The following is a 20107-nucleotide window of genomic DNA, read 5'->3' on the forward strand; positions in this document are numbered from 1 at the left end:
GGAAAACCCACCTTCTGCAAAACGCGGTGGGTTGTTTGGGCAGTGCTGGAGGTCTTTATTTTCTCGAATGCTTGGAAGGGGCAGGGAGAACCTCAAGCACTGGGGATCAGCTTTTTTTTTTCCCAAGTTTGCACTTCTGGAGCATGCAAAATAATGTCTCTGGGCTTGCTGTCCCTTCCTTGGTTTGCTTCTGCTCACTTTCGTTTGGCCACTTGCTTCCCCAGCTGCCCGATGGATTTTGGACTGGGATTGCCTTCTGCTCCTTTTCCCACCTGTTACCCTTCTCAGTGCTCTGTTACTTCCCAAAAATGAGAGCGAAGGAGCGTAAGCAGAGGTGGGAAAGCCCTGCTTCCCTCCCTGGAGGGCACCAAGCCCGGTTCTGAGGAGGTGATGGGCGGCTGGGGGGGAGCGTGCTGGCCCTGAGATGCAGGGCAGACTCACTGCAGGGAGCCTGCGTCCTCCTGGTCACTCCTTCCATGCACGTGCTGCTCTTTGCTAGCATCACCCTTGCCCTGCGTTTTCCAGGTGTTTCTCTGTGCAATAACACGTGTGTTATTTAAAAAAAATTAATAAAATGGGACTAGCAGGAGCTGTGAGGTTTCTGGGTTGGGTTGGGTCACTGCCTCTGCCCAGCATGGGAAGGAGAAACTCCTCGTGCAGAGCTGCAGTGACCGGGTCCCCGCGGGGCAGCACCGGCTCCGGGTCTGCGCTGAACCTTGCTCTTCCCAACGCGCCATCGCGGCTGCGAGTCCTGCTCCCAGTGCTCGCGTGGGGACCTTGCTTGGGGATGTCTGTGGAACACGGGGTCGTAACGCCCTGGCACACTGCTGTGCTTGTATTAACGGGCTCGTGGGGCAGTCCTGATGGCTGTGTCTGCTGAAATCTCTGGCCACTCACAGCCCTTTTGCCCAGCTCTTGCAAGTGTCAGGGTTGTCGCTGGCTCCTCTCGCCTGTTGGTGTGTTTTGGCTGCTCTCTGTTGCTGCCTGTGTTTCGCCTCCTTCCTGCTGTAGATTTGCACCCCATAATCGTCATTATCAGCGTGTTTCAGCAGGGCTGGCATGTGCGCTCTTCCCCTCTCTGCCTGGGTTTGAAATGCCACGTGGAAGAGTCTGTTCACGCTTGGTCCAGGAGCCATCCTGTGTCTGCATCTGTCCTTCCACCCACCCACGTCTAGTGGGCAGAGGGAGGTGTCAGAGGAGAGGAGCTGGTTGCAAGTGGGTCCCTGGGTTTTCCTCTCACGTCACCCTCCACCTGCGCTGCGGATGGAGAAGAGCCGTTACGGTTTCACCCCGGCCAGCCCCGGGCGATGGCAGTGGTGGTGGTGGGGCACGTGAGCCTGAAGACGTGCCCGTGCTTGGAGCTGCCACGACCGAGGAGCCCCTGAGCTCTTTGGGGGAAACTGGTGATGAAAGTAGCATTTTGTGCTTTGATATGGGTGAAGGGGGGTCTTGTGTTAATCGCTAAATGGTTCATTTTAGGAGCATGGAGGTGGAAGGGGCTGACGGTGGTGCAAGCCACGTGTTTCACAGCCCCCATCCGCGGGTACCAGGTAGCTTTCCCCCGATCTAAGCAAGGAAGCTGCTCATCTGGGGACAGCATCCATCCTGCTTCACCACCATCCATCTCGCCTCTGCCTTCCTGCTCCAAAAATCATTCCCCAAAGCTGACCTGGAGGCACAGCGATGGCAGGAGTAGTAGGATGCAGGATCCTCGGTGGGACTCTGTGGGTATCTGCCAGGAGATGTTTAATGTCTTCGTTCTTCCCTTTAGGGCTGCAGGGTGTGCTGAGCAGGTGTATACCAAACAGCATTTGTACCCAAGTGGATCATCCATCCTGTGTTCCTTTCTTCTGTGAAAGCATCTCTCAGGCTGGGTCTGCGCCTCGCCTGGCGGTACCCGCATGGGGCATCCCGGCTGCGGAGAGCTCTGTGCCCTCCTCCCAGGATGGATGCTTGTGTGTGCAGGTCTGCCACGGCTTCGCTTTCACCTGCTCGTTTCCTGGCATGCTTGCTGGGGGCAAGGCATCAGTGTGCCGAAAGCAGGGAGTCTCTGCCAGTGGCTGCCAAACGGTGATGGACCAGGCACTTCTCTCCCCCTTGGCTCCCTCTCCCCATTCCTGTCCCCATTTTTCCACTTGCCTCCCTCCAGCTCCGTGGCTGGGGGCTGCTGGTGACCGTCCCCGCAGTGAAGCCTTGCCCCAATGACTTTCTCCGCTCTTCCACCCTGCCTTTCCCTCCCTCTCTGGCTGCTGGGTTGCTCTAATCACCTTTGGCTCCTGTCCCAGGAACAGCCTCTCAACACACACAAACCAAGAAGGCTAAAATAACACTTCAAAATTGTTAAATAAATAGCGATCGGGCTCTGCTAAATGGGAAACACAGCTTAATTTGTTAAAGGTCTTTTTTGTCCTCCCTCTGATGGGGGATTTGGGCATGTGTGTGGTGTGCGTGTGTGTGAAACGTTTCTTGCAGCTTGTAATCTGCGTGTCGTGGCCCCAAGTGGGCAGAGAAGGGTTATGCGACTCCGAGTTACTAAACACTTACAGTAAAAGTGTAGTCATCCTGAATCTCGTCCAAAGAGCTTTTTTTTTTTACTTTTTTCCCTCTCTCCTGGCAGGACGCTGCTGTGTCACTTGCGTTCTTCACCCCGGCCGCCTTGTTGGGAAGGCAGAAATCCTCCGAGCCGGGCGGTAACTCTTTCCAGGCTGCCAGAAGTGTTCCAGGCAGTTACATCCCGCTCCAAGAGCATCCCCTCTTCCCCAGCAAAGGAGCAGCTACCTGCATGGGCAGAGGTGCCAGTCTTCCTGAAACATGAAAAACACTCGTTTCTCTCTTGTATCTTTTCAGGTCTTGAGCAAAACCAAAAAAAAAACGGTTATTGTTTTGCGAGAGAGTGGGGATGGGAAGCTCTGGATAGCGTTCGGAAAACACCTGGGGAAAACGAGTGCCAGCAAAGGTTCTGCCACGCGGGAGCAGGGATTGACTTAGGTACCAAAATGCGTGTGTCGGGGTGAGAAATGTGCTTCTCTGGAAGGACACAGAGAACCAGCTGCTTCCCAGCACACACCTCCCTCCTGGGGCTCATCCTACAGGAGCCCAGGGAGGTGGCACGGGGCAGGAGGGAAGGCAGCGGTGGCGGCACTGGGGCTGGTTGTGTTCTGTGCCTCGGTGCTGAACAGGCTGTCCTTGCCAGTTCCTGCGTTTTATTCTTTCTGTCATCTCTCAGAAGATGCGTCCCTGCCTGCGTGTCCAGCTGGGTTTGGTGCCTGTCGCCCCGCTGCCCACGTGCCGAATACATTAGGAGAACTTTCCCAGGCACCTCTGAAGATATCCCAAGGCTTGGTCCATTGAAAAGTGAGATGCTCTCCAAGGTTGTGCTGGCAGTCGCCTCTCCTCAGCATCAAAAGGCACCCTATTACATTATTTTAGCAAGAGAGGAGTACAGAAATCTCTGTCGTGGCTGGGGCAGCAGGACTCTGTGCCGTGGAAGGCTGGGCAGGCGTGTGAGTGGCAAAGCATCCGCACCCTGCAGAGCTGTGCACCGAGGGTCGTGTTCTGCTGCTCTTTGTGAGGCAAGAAAAAGAGTAACAGCAAGTGGGTTTCTTTATAGGTCATTAATTGTACGGTCAGGTCTCTGCTGGCTTTTGAAGGGACTGTTCCTGATGAGTGGTTTCCGTGCCAGCTTCACGGAGGTGCCAGGGCTCCGTAGCGCGGGAGTGAGCTGCGGTCCTGCCGGGTGCCAGGGCATCCGCACTGTCTGTGCAGAGCCGCAGGGATCCAGCTCTTTGGTTTTTCTGGGTTACACCTTCCCCCTTGCCCTCCCACACCCGTGGTGTGGGTGAGGGCTTTGCCCCCCTGCCACAGTAGCTGAGGGGGCTGTCTGTCTGTCTGAGTGCGTGATGCGAGCAGAGTAAAACTGCAGTCGTGGCCTGAGCAGGGATACCAAAATTAACTTCAAAACGAAAGGAAGGAGTTGTCTCGATACAACCTGCAAGCCTTTAATTCTTTGTGACAGTGATACCCTGAGCCTGGTTATCTCCAGCATCAGTGTTGCTGTGGTGATGGAAGCAGCTGGTTCTACATGGGAAGAGGAAGGTTTGATAGAAGGTATAATAATCTCTCTTACATGTTTTAATTTCCCCCTTTTCATCCCAAACTGGAAGCACAGAGCTTCCTCTACTTTGAACAGGTCTTTTTATGTTGGCCTGCCTTTCAGATTGGGTAGAATCATGTTCCTTCAATATATAAAATTACTCTGGCAGCCTGGTGTTGTAGTTCAGCCTCCCAAAGAGACATGCAAGCATAAAGCAAAAAGATTCACTGCGTACTAAAACGCTCCACATATTAAAAAAAATACAATAAAAATCCTCTGGGAACATCCGGTTTCAACCCTTCAGTAAAACTCACCGGTCAGTAAACGGTGGATCTCCTGTTCCCATGGAGAAAGGCAGTTGCAGACTTAAGAGCTTGCTGTGGGAAAGGAGGGGAAAAAGAAAACCAAAAAGATCCACTCTTGGTCTTGGAAACAAAGGTTGCCTTGGATTGTGGTCACATGTTGCAGTTCAGCTGATCTCCCTCGTGCCAAAAGGGGAAAGATTTCTAGTACTTGCCTGAACCCCACTGAACTGGTTTAGGGAAATAATGAGAAGAAAATTATTCACCTTTTTTTTTTTCCCCCCCTAGCTAGTTTTTCCTTAGACCTGATTGCCCTGCATTGACTCACCGGGTCAGGGGAGCCAGGGGGAGCTGGGACAGGACCACCTCCTTCGTGATATATGGCCACTGTGTGAATTTAACTGTGATTTAAAACTGCACCATTGACAAGTGTCTTCTGGCTTTTCCCTGTTGAGGATGAAGGAGTCTCTCAGGTACCCAGATCTGAGATGCTGCCGAGCTTTGTACATCATACCCAGTGGCTGAGTTGCATCAAGAATATCAGGGCAGAAGCACCTGAAGGGACATTTGGGGGTTAATTGCAACGCCCAGGCACATCAAATGAACTGATAAGCTGGTGTTGCTGGAAACCACACTGCGCATGTGTCTGTATTCAGGGAATACTGTGGCCAGGTCCAGCTCCTTCCCTCAGGCACACCCCTCTGTTCACACTGCAGGGAGATGTTCAGGAGACCCTCGTACAGCTGGAGATCATGTGAAATTACACGAAATCCACTGCTTTAGCTTCACAGATTTGGTATTTAGGTAGGTATGTACGTTGCATGTATTATACATGGATTTTTGGGGTAAAGCCAGCGTAACAGGTTTAGCTCTCCCCCCGGGCGGTTTTCTCAGGGCTTAGGGCTTACTTCTAATCTTTACAAAGCATGTCAGGTCCCTGGGCTTCAGAGGGGTACTTTGTCCGAGGGGTACAGTCTCAGCAGAGCCAGGTATTGAAATGCTTTCCAGGATTTTGTCGCCTTGCCCAGGTGTGTGCTGGGTCTGGCTGGGTCTGGCGAGCTGCTGGGCTCGCAGTCCCCGGGAGGGCCACCACCCAGCTCAAGCCAGGCTCCTGCCTCTGTGGTACCCCACGTATCTTTAATTACTGGGGGAAAAAGTCAAGTACTCGTAAGACCTCCAGACCTATTTGTTTTGTATGGGTTGGTGGTTATTTTCCTTTTTTTTAAAGCAAAAACTTTATGGATTAGAGCTGCTGAATTAAAAAGAAGAGGCGAAAATGATTTTTTTTTTTAAATTTTACAGTGAAAAAAAGCGTGTATCTGTTTCTTGGCTGAGGCAAAATGAAGTGCTTGCCACTTCCCAAGTTCCCTGTGCTCCGTTGTGGCATCGTACGCTTTGTTCGCAGTACCCCGTGCCGGAGATGAAAAGGTTTGGTGCGTGCTCCCTCTGGGGCAATGTGGATTTCCCCTCAAAAACCTCCATTCCAGCGACCGGTTTTATAAATGCCTAAAAAATGAGGCTTGTACCTTATCTCTTGGGAGATCGTTGATGGATCCATTTCTCAGAAAGATATTTTATTCAGTCCTTTAATGCCATGCCACTCCCTTCATTCAGATGCCTGGAGTCTTTTATCACATCTCCTCTTACTCATTGCTTAGCCAAGTTGGGCATATTTAGTTCTTTTAATCTTTCCTCGTAACTCAACTGTCTTTAATCATCCTTCTTGATGTCAGAGTGTTTAATGCCCACTTTTACAGCAAACAAGCCTAGATTTTTTTTTTTGGGTGTGCATGTGAATTGCTTGGGAAAGGTCCCCGGAGAGCAGCCCTAGCTCCACGGCCCGTTGCCCACGCTTACGCCTGGATTCCTCAAAAGCTCCCTCAAATGTCTCAGTGTGGGCACCGGGGAAGATTTCTGTGTCACCTTGTACGCCATCGGACTTAGCACCCTCTGGGATTAATTAATGTGTTTATTTGTTGGATGTGGGCAGCAACGCCCACCCCAAGATGTTTCATGGGGCAGATTTCTCTGGACATCTGCAGGAGGGTGCAGGTGCTCATGGTGTTTATGGAAAACGGGTCCAAAAATGTTGCCATAACCTGCGTTTCCTTCCCATACCCGCCAGCAACAAGAGCAAAATAGAGGTTTAATTTCCTTCTATGATCTCAAAAGCAAAGCTCGGTGATCTGTTGTTTTTAGGTGCCTGTGCTGCAGGTCAGGACAATGTTTCTACGTGCTGCCAGGGATGGTGGTCTTCTCGTGCTGCTGGTATTGATGCTGTCTTTCCTGAGTAGTTCATCTGTTTTGTACCCAAAAATAGTCATTCACAACTTCTTAAATCAGTTTGAATGTAAGGATTGCTGCTAGCTGTTAACAAGCTGAGCACTGCATCTGTTTAGGGAAGGGTCTTCAAACTTGGCTGTGTGAGGGCCTCCTTTCCTGCATGGAAATGTCCTGAATTCCCTCCACTTGCCTCCTGGAAACCTGTTACTTCAGAGGGAGCTGTTTCTCTGTTTCAGAAAGCCTGACTATCATTTTCTTAAAATAGCCAAGCTTAGATGCTAACTCGAAGGGGTTAAGGCACTGGATCTCCAGGTTTGCTGGGTCTGAGCCATTGCTGTGCAGCTTGGAGTGGCATCCCTGACATGGACTTTGAATTACAGAGTGCTTGGCAGGGAGTTAAAGGAGGCCAAAAGCCTGCCTGTCCCTCCCCCACCTCCCAAATGCTTCTCATACTCTCCCAAATTTAGCAGTGCAAATGTGGCTGGGTTAAGTAGGCTGAGTGATGAAGCTATTCTGATGGTAATAAAGGTCCCCTTACCCTGCTCTGCCTCAAGCTCACACTGCCAGAGCGGCTCTGTATATACGGCTGTGTGATGTATGACTGCCCCGACAAGAGGTCCTGTGGCCTGAGAGGAAAGAGAAGACGACCCTAGTCGGTGGGAGAACACAGACCGCTGGGACCACTGTCCAGCACAGTGGTGGGGACCAGAGCAAAGAGAGGAGGGGACCCTAGTTGGTAGGAGAAAACAGACCACCGGGACCACCGCCCAGCACAGTGGTGGGGACCAGAGCAACAGCCTGATGTCCCTGTGGCTGTCCTGTGCAACCCTTGGGCTGTAACGTGGGGTGCCAGCAAGGCCTGAAGGCCACCTCTAGGAAAAGCCTGCCGCCTCTCATGATGCTGCTGGGATGCTCTGGGTCATGGAACAGGGGTCTGCTGCCTCCACCCCTTTTCCTTGCAGCTTTTGGCTAGCCCCGGGCGAGCACCACAAAAAGGGCATCTCTTCACCATCCTGAGCTCCCTGGCACCCCTGACTGTGTTTCCTTTACTCTTTAGGAGTGTTTGAGGGATTGCTTTAGAGCTGACAATAAACATCTCAGCAGAACCTCGTCATGCTCGCTTTGGTGCCCCGTTGCTGGGTCATCATGGGTGTTCATTGTGGGGCAGAACGTAGGGCTTCATCCCTGATGCCAGTGTATTCACTGATGCAGAAGAACGTGCTGCCACTTCGGCTGCTCATGGGGTTCTCCTGTCCCTTCCCCAATCTATATAGCTATTTAAATAGATAATATATATTAAATAAATATATATAAATATTTAAATAGATACATAAGCTGCAGTTTGTATATAATTGCTTTCCAGTGCAGCTTTATTTTGAAGAACTGAGGAAATGAAGCTTTTTGGTTGGCAGGAGGGGACAAGGTTGGGCTTGCTGACATTTCTTTTGTTGTAATGTCCTATAGGTCTCAGTTGACTGAGAAAAGGAGAGAGGAGGAGTGTGTGGAAGAGAGGTCAGATCCTGCCAGGTTTTCCTGGGAAATCAGGTGAGTGGTGACAGCTTTCAGCAGTTGTAAGCCCAGAGATACAAGCCCTCCTGGGCTTCTCTGCACCCCTTGGGTGAGACTTTTTCTGATAAACCTCCAGACTTTGGTTTTCTTATGGGTTTCCCTGTATTTTGCCTTTTCAGGACTGATGGGATGATTTTAGACTACTGATGTGCGCAGGGGTCTCAGAAGGGCTGGAGACTATCTCGAGTATGCTGAGGTCTGTGCATCACACAGACCTTGTTCCTGGCTGTGTTTGGGGTTCACAGAAGGGCACTTTGCTCCTCTAGATCGAGAGGCCTCTCCTGCAATTACCGGCAACTGAACCAGTTCCCAGCCTCCTTTTACAGTCGCTGGAGGGAAATGGGTATTTTTAGGAAGTGCCTGACCCTGACCTGCTGTAGGCATCTGCATGGGATGAATCATTCCCTACAATACCTGCTTCTCTGCACTGTCAGCGCAGCCGGGATGGCTTGTTTGGAGGTAGGGTCTTCAAGACGTGTGTAGTGTCAGCACGCTGCGTAGGAGGACTTGAGTTCAGAATGCTTGCTTGTGGCTTGGGGTGTCCAAACCCACTGCGTGAAAGCTTGGGCCTTTCCTAAGCTGCCCTTAAATTTTCTTGAAGGTTTGGACACAACTTAAGTCTGTGAGCCACTTGTCTGAGCCTGCTCTCCGTGTTTATACACCCTGACTGGCAGCGTAAGTTCCTGAAGGATAGGGTGTCATCGCTGAGGAGGTTTCAGTCCAACTGGGTCATCTCACGCTGGCCCTTGCAGTCCCAATAGGGACCGGCAAGACGACTCCAGCCCCACGAGATGACTCCAGCCCCAGGAGATGACTCCAGCCCCAGGAGCCGCTGCACTGGTGAGCCTGCTGGGGCTGCCCATGAACCTCCTGGGAACCAGCCTTGGAGCTGCTCTGGCCTCTGGCTTTTTGAGTAGTGCGGCTTGTGGCTTCTCAGCTGTGGGAAGGGTTGGAGCGATGTTCACCCTGTCCCTATGGCAGCCTTGACACCTGTAGCAGGAGCATACACATCCAATAACTCGGCTACGGGGCAGCAGCCTGCAGGTGTGGTAACGTGTAGAGCTGAGACCTGCGTGTCAGGGCTCTGGTGATTAGCATCTCCCTCGAGAGCTTTTGTGCACTTCACTTCATCTCCCATGCAGGGGAAATTCCCCCCCAAATATCCGCCTGCCTTTGCTGGGCTGCCTCCTCCACTTCACCTCCTCACCGTAAGCTTTTGTTTTGAGGGACAGGAACATTGTTTTCTGCGTGTGTTTGCACAGTTCTCAGCCTGCGCTGGCTAGTCCCTGTTGCAGTGTGGATAAATATCGAGTAGAAAAGGTTAAAATTTAGATGTACAAGCTGTTGTACCTAAGCAGATGCAACTCTGGAAGATTTTTGGTGTGCTTTTGCTTCTGCTGATGCCCTCAATATGTTCTCAGACGTGCAGCCCATTGAGAAAGTGGGATTGATGGTCCATCGTCAAGATTGTCACCTTAAATCAAGGAACAAATATAATTTGCTGTAGTACATCACTCTTGTTTAGTTTTAAGTGGGCAAAGAGAATGTGTATGTGTGTTTTTCTTATATAGAGAGTTTCTTCTGCAATTTGCTGTTAACTTTTCTGTGTTACTAGTCATTGGAGTATTTTCACTGCAGCCCTGGAGAGGAAATGCTCCCTTTTATAGTGAGGGAAACACTGTCACAATGGAATTGTGTGGTCACTGCCCTTTGCCTGAGCCCTGGCCATGTCCAGGTGGGGGACATGTACATCTTCTGCCTTCCATCTGTCTACCTTGGGGACCAGAAGATGTTGCAGGGACTCATGGTGTCCTTGGGTTTGATGCTCGCTTCTGCCACTGGTCTCTTTGCTCTCAGGTCATGCCTCGATTCTCCATCCAGAGAATAGGGATAAACTGAATCTTTGGAGTTGTGGTGAGAATTGAGGATGAGCGACGTAACATGAGATCCTAGTGCTGTGTCTAAGCAGGGGTGGAGCTTTCTGCAGTATCAGTGATTCCCAGCAAAGAGCCTCATCTTTACTTGGCTGCTGGCCGTCTGGCTGGCTTTTCCGTGATAAAGTTCACTCCAGCTGGCTTCCCTTCTCCATCCCTCCTTTTTTTGGAAGCATCTTTGTGCTGGGCTGACACCTCGGACATCAGCGAGAGCGTTCGGGGATCAGAGATGTGGAGCCACCGAGCCCATGACCTGGTGAGGCTCTCAGCTTTCCTTGGGTTTGGTTTGCTGGGCTGCTTTGGAATTCTGGGACACAATAAGCGAGAGAATGTGCTCATCTCCCTCTTGACCAAGATAAAATAAGCAGCCTGCCTGAAGTGAGGAGGGTTTTGCAAATCTTGGTGACGCTGGCTAAAGGGGTGTGAATTGGGGCTGGGTGGAGATGGAGGTTTGTTATCTGCTTCCCAGCAGCTAAAAGCAGGTGTTCAGTCAACCCGGAGTTGCCCTAAAGGCAGAGAATAAGGATGCAAATGACCTGTGAAACATAAAAGGAACCATCTGAATGCCCCTTTCTGCCACTAAGGAAGTTTACCTCCACCCTGGGTAATTTGCATGAAGCAAGTAGATCAGCCCTGAGAAGAGGCAGTTGAGTCCAACGTGACAAGATAACTCTGTCAAGCCTAAGGATCTGGCAAAGAGGCAAAAAACAGGGCAAAGCCGAGATGCCAGGCCAGGAGATAGAAAACACGAGCAGGGCACTCAGGCATGGGCAGCGTTTTCATCAGCAATGAATTGCTAACAGCGGCTGGTTGGCACTTGTGAGGTCCCTGCAGTGAAGCTTCCTCCAGGTTTTGCAGCATTTCAGCGAAATCAGCGCCGATCCCCGTTATGACATTAGACCGGTTAGTTTAAACCTACCTGGAAGGGCTTTTAGGCTGTGCATTGCCTCGTGTTCACTGCGGTAGCAGTACACAAATCCAGCCAGCTGCTGCAGCTCAAAGGGTAACTGGTTAAGTGGTGACATCCCTTAGCTCGAAACTGCTGTGGATTTAGGACCGTTCTTGGCCAGCATGGTGATGCTGAGTGCGGAGGGGAGCAGTGCTGAGCTGTTGCTCTTCCCATCCTGCCCCAATTCTGCTGCGGACAAATTTTATACCCAACCTGGGCTTGCACCCAACCAGGGCTTTTAATGAAGTTAATTTTTTTGCTGTGATTTTGACCTGCACATGTGTCCCATCAGCTCAGCTGTGGCTGCAGATGGCCGGCCGGTCCCCCCCATCTCTCGCCTCTGCTCTCCTGCAACACATCATGTCCCACTTCATTTCATTGATAGCTTCACTGATTTTCCCGATGTTAATGAACGCTTCCTCAGCTCCCTCCCCCCGAAAGCCAAGACACTGACTCTTTCACCGTGAGAGTTAAACGCTCATTTATTTTGTGGTCTGCTCCTCCCCCTTTCTGATTTCACTTGATATGTGCAGGATGCGATGATAAAAATCCTTTTCCGGCCTTTTACTTCTTTAAAGTAGCTTCGTGGGGTGATGAGTGTGTGCGTGGATGCCTGGATGGGGAGGTGGGGAGGGAGCAGCAGGCTGGGCAGCCCCATGTTCTCTGCACACTCCATCCTTGCCCATGTGGGCCCCCAGACGTTTGATCAAAGGTTTCGAGGCATTACATCCTCTCAGAGACATTGCTATAAATCTGGAAAAAAAAATGGTGACGTTGTTCAGTCTGGTCTTCCCTCAGCTCCTTGCATTTTCCTCGTCAGGATTCAGCTGCTCCTCATCAGCGGCTCCCAGCATCATCTGGGCCAGCCGGCGACGTGCTGCGTTTGGTGGTTACGCATGTCTGTGCCTAGAGAGAATGTGGCATCCGTACAGATTCGTACAATCTCCTTTGCAAGTCGCATGGTGTGTATGGCCGTGTGGGTCTTGTGTGTTCATGGGAGGTGTCTGGAGGCAGACTGCATATATTTAGTTGAACCAGGTGTTTTCTGGTCTTTTTTTTTTTCAGGTTTTGCATCGATGGGTTGTTCAGTTCTGCTGCTTCCTATTAAAGTTAACGGTGTCTATGGATGGTTAAATCACACGCATATGAAAAGCTGCTCTCAGAGGTGGTTTGTATCATCTGTTTGTATTTCTTTAGTGTCTTCTCAACCCCCCTGCCATGCCTTTGCCTTCCTCACCATGCACAGAGCCCCCCTGACCTTGGTGTCTCCCCAGGGTGTGCACTGTGTTTCCTGGGAAGCTTGGGGGTGTAATGAGGGGAGCTGAGGGAGATCATCCAGATGTGGTCCACGCTGGGGACCTGGAGGCAGCAAAGCTGGGGGGGAGGCAGGGAAGTCCTGGGGGAGCAGCCAGACCAGTGGTGTCTCCTACAAAACAGCAGGACCCAAGGGAGAGCCCCCAACACGCTGGCTGGGAGGTCTTGAGTGCCACTAGCACTGGAGAAGGGCAGCCGGCACCTCCAGGGATGGAGAAGTCCCCAGCTCTCCAGGTGACTCCGTTCAACACTGCACCACCTTGCTCATAGGAAAGCTTTCCACACGTCCTGCGTGGCCACAACTTGGGGATGTTGCTTTTCATTATATAGTCCATCTCAGCTGTGATGGGGTGGGTGTTGAAGGGTTCGGGAGGAAGCAGGGAGAGGTCTCCTCTAGGCCACTTGTGGGCAACTGGTGATGGCACTGGTGGGCAGCGAATGCATCTGCAGCATGTCCTGCAGAGATGTGTGCTTTGGGGAGATGCTGTCCTTGTGTGGATGTTTTTCCTTAATAAATTTGACCCTTTTGAAGAAAACCGTGTTGATTTTCTGAATTATGAAGTTGCGTATTGAAAACTAATATGGAGTAAAGGGGACCGAGGTCAAGAAGGATTAATTATTAGAACTGGGGTGAATTCTGCCAACATCCAAGTGCTCCAGGGGTAATGTTTCTTAACCATAACCCGGAGTCATAACTGCCCACTCTATTGCAACTTGCAACCAGACCAGTATCACCTTGGAAAAGGTGGCACACAGGCTGGAGCCAGGAGGCTTGAGAGGGTCCGTGTTGACGGTTCTGGTGGTACGTGGTGCCAATGCACCTTCATGGAAGGGGGATTAAAAATTGGGCAGGAAAACCCGTGAACCAAACTGCCAAATGGCTACGTGTGTTGGGTTTGCATTTTTTTTTTTTTTTTTTTTTTTTTTTGGTTCAAGTGTGTTTGCCTGAATTTGTCAATCAACTGGATTCCCAAAACAAGAGGAACGGAGAGGTCTTTAACAGTAGTAGATGGAGCTCAGCTGTGGAGGAAAGGGTTGCCCTTGTGAGAGGGGGGATTTATTGCTCCAAGCAGGCATACTGGGAGCTGCTGACTTGGAACGAGATGGGTGGTGGTTTTCCATCTTGTCGTTCCTTGTGGTCACGACAGGGAGAGATGATGTTCCTGCAAATTGGCCATGTGGAGTGACATGCCAGGAATACCTCCTTATGGGGTTGCATCTTCCGTGGGAAGGCATCAGATATATGTTGTGATGGGGATTAACTCATTAGACCCTACCGTATAGATAATGCTTTACAAATGATCTTTTCCTGGGAAGATTTCCGATCTGGGCATAGACCCAAAGAGCATAAAGTGGATGGTTCTGGCTATTTTGTGTTACTACCCAATGCCTTGGTATTTTGGATAAACAGCAGAAGCTGCAACCCTTTCCCTGTGCTCTTGCCCCTGGGGATGCTGCTGGTGCAGGCAGGGCTCCCAGACCGTTGAGCAGAACCAGGTGGGAACGGGGCAGAATGGGCATTCCTCACATCTGACTGCGAGGCAGTCGTGTACCACATAGGTTATCCGGGAACAGATGTCTTGGCGATGGGGGAAAATGGATTGTCTTGCAGAATTGAATTTACATATTTTTCTAACAGTTGTGCTAATAGAAAAAAAAAACTTGATGCTTCGTGGGATTCATTTTTGTGCATTTTCTGGGAGCACAAATGGAGGCTTTTAAAGCAGTTTAATTTTCCAAAAGGGGGAAGAGCCCAAGCTTGAGCATGGGGCACCCCGATCCTGGAGTTGCCACATACTTCCCCTGTGACCTTGGGCAGGTCACACAGCTGGACCAAAAGTGTCCAGAAGTGTGACTTGGCAGGCAATGTGCTGGCCCATTTGGAGATGTGCCAGCATGACTGTGCCAGTTGGAGATGGTGTTTGGTGGACTTCACTGCTCCTGAATGGCTGTGGGTAGGAGTCAGGTGAGGTTAGGTGAGAAATCTAAAAAAACCTGATTTCTAATGTCAGCTCCGCTTACATTCAGTGGGAAGAGGGGGAAAAAATGATGCTTTGGAGCAGCCTGTTCCTTCATGGACCATGGAAAGTTGCCAGACAGTTGCCTTACATGAGATGCCTAACTTATAGACAGCTAAGGTTAGGGAGAGACCAGTCCCACCTTTTAATTTCTTGATGTCTCTGTTGCCTGTATGTAAAGTGAGTTTAATATTAAGTCCTTGTTTCCCTGAAACAGAGGATAAATATAAAATTTGGAGCTGGTGCCTGGCTACAGCAGCAGATGGGTGACTGCGTTTGGGATAACAGGCTGATCTTGGCCATGGGCAGCATCATTGAAACTGCCAGCAGCATGCCAGGGGTTAATGAACATGCTTGGATGAACTGATTCGTTAAGGCTTTGAAAGCAAAGAAACCACCACAAACCTTTTTATTTAAGATGTTCCTTTCACGAAGCTTCAAATAGCACCCACGTTTGACTGAAATCAAAATCTCCAGGAGAGATTAGGACAGTTTCGCGTGAGGTTTCTGTTGTGGTCGCTTACCAGGAGGAAAAAAAAGAGGGTGAGATAACCAAGGTCAGCACCTCGCTTCAAGCTGCCAGTAGAGCTTCTCCAGGGGAGAGGGGGATTGAGTTACCCCACACCGGTAATTCATCCCTTGTGCCCACAACCAAATAATCCAGCGAGACGGCATCGAAAAGGATGGGAAACTTTTTGCTGTAAACTGAGCTGGGCAAACGATGCTCAGAGCCTGCGTTGGTGTCTCGGGTACAGATTTATCTTCGGAAAGCGCTGGGGAGGGATTTTACCCAAGGTTTTGCAATAAAAGTTGTGACGTCCATGTAGCATGGAGCGGAGCGTAGCTCCTCAGGTGCACAATGCTTGCCCCTGTCTTGGTGGTAGGTCTTCATTTTTGGGTGCAGTGATTCTAATTATGTTTTACACTTACTCTTGCCCAATATAAGTATTGCCTTTATTTGAATTTGATTGATTATTGTTTAATATTATAGTAGACTTTATTACAGATTAGTACTACCTTGTATTTATTAGTCTTACCTTTCTAGAGGAGTTGTTAAATGCTTCCCAGCCCTGGGATGCTCGTGTGCCCCCTTCAGTGCCCTTGGGCACATTATCCAATTGTGATAAAAACTCTCCATCCCATTTTCATTCATTTTCAGTCTCGTTTTGCACTGTAACTTGATTGTTACGAAGTCACTGAGCTAGCTACAGTATTACTCTATTCTAATTTATATACATTTGACATTTTTGATGTTTTTGCCTTATCTGGGTTAAGTCTCAAGGATGGCATCCTGGCATTCCCTGCCAACATTATTTTTTGTCTAGTTAATGTTGGACTAGCCTTCAAGGAGTGGATTTTGAAAAGTTATTTCTGAGGTTCTGCTGATTTTTGCCATGTCAGGGCGACGTAATTTTACAAAAATCACATTTCAGCAGCAGGCTGGCTTAGACAGCACACTGATGCACTCCATGATGCCAAGGAGGTAATTTGTTGCTGCGCCCTAATGCGTGCAATTGTTGTTTTTCCTGGGATATCTCCCGTGGACTTTCTGGTTGATTTTTCTCTTTTGAGATCTGACTTGGTCGTTGTCTGTTGTGGTATGTAGGGCTCCAAGCCAAGAATATCCACTATTTTTGACATGTGATCATTAATGTTCAAAATAGGCCTTTTTTTCCATGATCCTGTAAGATTTTGCCACTTCTGTAATAAGCTAATTTTATCCCTGCTTTGACATGTGTACTCCTTGATGTAATTTTGGCGTGTACTTTATATATATCTTATATATAGCTCTGTGCATGTACGTGTTACTATATGTGATTTATGCACAGCCTGTCTTGCTGTCACGGGGAAATCATTCTCACTTTTATGGTGGGATCTCAGATTGTATGTAATCAGGTCCAACCAGTTCATTGCCAGACCTCTCTGTGACCTGTCTCTGTTCACAGAATCACGGAATTGACTAGGTTGGAAGAGACCTCTGGGATCATCGAGTCCAACCTTTGACCTAACACCACTGTGTCAACTAGACCATGGCACTAAGTGCCACATCTAGTCGTCTCTTAAACACCTCCAGGGATCGTGACTCCACCACCTCCCTGGGTAGCCCATTCCAATGCCTAATAACCCTTTCTGTGAAGAAATTTTTCCTAATGTCTAACCTCAACCTCCCCTGGTGAAGCTTGAGGCTATGCCCTCTAGTCCTGTTGCTGGGAAGAGGGCGACCCCCACCTCACTACAACCTCCTTTCAGGTAGTTGTATACAGCAATAAGGTCTCTCCTCAGCCTCCTCTTCTCCAGGCTAAACAATCCCAGTTCACTTCCCTTCATCCCCAAATAAGACCATTGCTCCACCTTGGCAAGAGGGGACACAGACCATCCAGCACCATTTCAGTTGCCTGTAGGTGTGGAGTGTGTGGGCTTTGTAGCTGCTGGGTGTAAGCCCCCAAATCTCCCAGTTACAGATGCTCGTTGGCTGCATGTGTGCAAATGGGCATGGGTCCACAAATGTGTCAAAGCATATATGGGGAAAATGGCTTTAAAACCAGGGATAAAACTGACCTGGAAGAGGAGGGGAAACATGCTGGACTGTGACTAGGATGTCACGGGCATGGATGAAGCCTGGAGACGGCAGCTGAGGCAGAGGTGGAGTGCATGGTGGTGGGTGGAGGAGGAGGTCGGGGGTGGGGGAAACTCTACACTGGATGGGAAACTTGAAAGGAAAATCGTGATTTGGATATGGACATCATTAATAGGGGAAGCTGGTTCCCCTGTTGTTTCTTACACACCTTACTTCACTACTTTGCTCACCTTGCTTTCCTAGTGTGCCTGCTAGTGTCACGTACATGGACTTGATAACTGGGCAGAAGGACTCCGACAGTGCCAGCATGCTTTTGGAGCAGAAGAGGATCTGGAATTAACCATAGTTGAAGTCACAGAGAAGTGGAGCCCACTTAATGTGCCCATCTTTTCATCCTGCGTGGAAGAGGATGTTCTCGTTGCATGGACATTCATGGCCCTTATTACAGTGCCATCCCTTTAAGGCCCCTGCACAGTCATGATGGTGTCTACCAAGGAGATGGAGACCTGGTCTGTTGTGTCTTTTGTCAGTTTTATTCATTTGCCTGATGTGAATCACAGTCCAGCTGAATTGTGACGGGCTTTGTTGTAAGCAAGTAAAGGTTTCCAAGAAGATCTGGAGTTCCTAGATTGATGACCTGAAAACAGGCGCATAAAAACGTGTGTGTTGGAGAGTCGGGAGGACGACTTGTTCCTTTGATACAGTTGAGGTTTGACTAGGAGGAGAATGAGAGGCTGAAATTATTACAGGTAAATGTGCTATGTACCTTGACTGCTGGTTTTGAGGTCATCAGCTGAGACAGGCATTACACTAGGGCAGAGCATCTCCACCTCCAGCAAAGGTCTTGGTGGGTCTGGTATGACAGGGCAGGCTGCAAACTGGATTTCAGCTTGATTTTGTGGCAGGTTGCTGGGCTGAAGGAGAAGGCAGCTCTTGCTCTATGGAGCACTGCAGCTTGCGACCGAGAGGGCTGTGACTGATCAGCGCTGGTGGTCCTCCATCCTTTCTGCTGGGGTTGTTACTGGTGGTTGGATCAAAAATACCGTTTTCCTGCAAAGGAGGAGTCCTTACCGTTTGATAGAGGCTACAAAGGTGTTAAAACATTGAGCCTGAGTTTTGTCACTAATGTCACCTTCAATCAGTGAGAGCTCTGAAGATAGAAAGGTTTTGTCAGTGTGAAGTCACTGAAGAAGGGAAAACACTCAATGTGATTAGCTTAATATTCACTCAAGCCATGGGGAGTTTAGGATGGGTCAGTGAGTGTATGGGCATCACCAAGCCTCCTGAAATCAGCGTGTGTCGTTTCAGCCAAAGGGGTTTTTTTCCCAGGTTAGACCTTAGATTCTCCAAGCAAGACAGGTTGAATGTCAGCATAGCTGCCTCTGCAGGAAGCCTCTGGCTGACACTGGCAACAACACTCGAAAATGTGTATTATTCCTTTCACAGAGGAAGCTAGAACAAGAAAAATGTCTTGTGTCAGCCTGGCCTTTGAAATACAAATGAGTAAGACCAGCCTCACTTGTAAATGTCATGGTGTGCTTTGTGAGCTCGCTTCATAATGTGGTTGCTTTTCTTTCCTGGTTAATGTGTTTTCAGGCTTTTGCTTCAAGTGAGGCTTGGACAAAAGGGAAAGAAGAGACGAGAGTCACCGTGCTGGGTGTGGAGTCCCGCCGGGCTGTTTCCCCACTGGGGAGCTGCACTGACCCTGGGTCAGCTTGAAACCGTCAGCACGAGCACTGTGCTCCTGGGAAAGCCCAGCTGACGGTGGAGGTACCTGCAGCCTCATTTCCTTATGTTGTCAAATTTGGGGGAACGGTGCGTGAAGGGGCACTGCGCAGCTCTTCAGCTTGACAGCCTTGGCACTACAGGCTGGGGGAAGAGTGGCTGGAAAGCTGCCTAGTGGAAAAGGACCTAGGGGTGTTCATCGATGGCTGTCTGAATATGAGCCAGCAGTGTGCCCAGGTGGCCAAGAAGGCCAACAGCATCCTGGTTTGTATCAGCAATAGCGTGGCCAGCAGGACCAGGGAAGTGATCATCCCCCGGTACTTGGTACTGGTGAGGCTGCACCTTGAATACTGTGTTCAGTTTTGGGCCCCTCACTACAAGAAAGACATTGAGGTGCTGGAGAGAGTCCAGAGAAGGGCAACGAAGCTGGTGAAGGGTCTGGAGAGCAAGTCTTATGAGGAGTGGCTGAGGGAACTAGGGTTGTTTAGCCTGGAGAAAAGGAGGCTGAGGGGAGACCTTATCGCTGTCTACAACTACCTGAAAGGAGGTTGTAGCGAGGTGGAGGTCGGTCTCTTCTCCCAGGTAACAAGTGATAGGACGAAAGGAAACGGCCTCAAGTCGTGCCAGGGGAGGTTTAGATTGGATATCAGAAAAAATTTCTTCATGGAAAGGCTTATCAAGCATCGGAACAGGCTGCCCAGGGAAGTGGTGGAGTCATTATCCCTGGAGGTATTTAAAAGACGAGTAGATGTGGTGCTTAGGGACATGGTTCAGTGGTGGTGGTGGACTTGGCAGTGTTAGGTTAATGGTTCGACTTGATCTTAAAGGTCCTTTTCAGTCAAGGCGGTTCTATGGTTCTATATGCACTAAGTCCCGCTTAGGGTCTTTTTGTGTCTGTCTGTCAGGTCGTGTGTGCTTACTTGCTGAAACCCATTGCTCCTGTCGTAAGGATGAGTTATCCTGTACGGGACCACCAGCAAGTGACCGTGCCTGGCCAGCCGGGCAAGGTTGCTGCAAGCCAACGTGCCACGCTTGCCGGATCACCTTTGGGGTCAGCTCTTTGCTGCCTTTTGTGTGATGCAGCTTTGGGGTTTGCACTGACTTCTTTGTGGACTTCTTCCCCTCAAAACTGAATCACGAGGCACGTACAGAGCCAAGACTGGAATAGGATAAGTTGCTTCTGCAGAGAAGCTGGTTATGGAAACTAATTGTGTTATTTTCGGTTATACCACGATGGGCTGGCTGGTTTTGATGATGTTTCTGTTCTGTCTGTGATTAACCTGATGGTGACAGTAAAACAAAAAAAAAAACCAAAACATTAAAAGTGAATAAAAACCTCAGA

At 49.8% G+C, this 20107-nt stretch overlaps 1 long non-coding RNA gene across 3 annotated transcripts in view; it reads left to right on the forward strand.

Annotated features, from left to right (window-relative positions):
- LOC137661569 (uncharacterized) overlaps positions 1 to 12980 on the forward strand; it is a 67158-nt gene extending 54178 nt beyond the window's left edge. For all 3 annotated transcript variants that reach the window (XR_011047880.1, XR_011047882.1, XR_011047881.1), the window contains 3 exons: positions 8143 to 8223; positions 8367 to 8706; positions 12196 to 12980. This is a non-coding gene — a long non-coding RNA (uncharacterized lncRNA). The remainder of the gene's footprint in view (positions 1 to 8142; positions 8224 to 8366; positions 8707 to 12195) is intronic.
- The last annotated feature ends 7127 nt before the right edge of the window (positions 12981 to 20107 follow it).

The sequence above is a fragment of the Nyctibius grandis genome, chromosome 3 (genome assembly GCF_013368605.1).
Source record: "Nyctibius grandis isolate bNycGra1 chromosome 3, bNycGra1.pri, whole genome shotgun sequence".
NCBI lineage: Eukaryota > Metazoa > Chordata > Aves > Nyctibiiformes > Nyctibiidae > Nyctibius > Nyctibius grandis.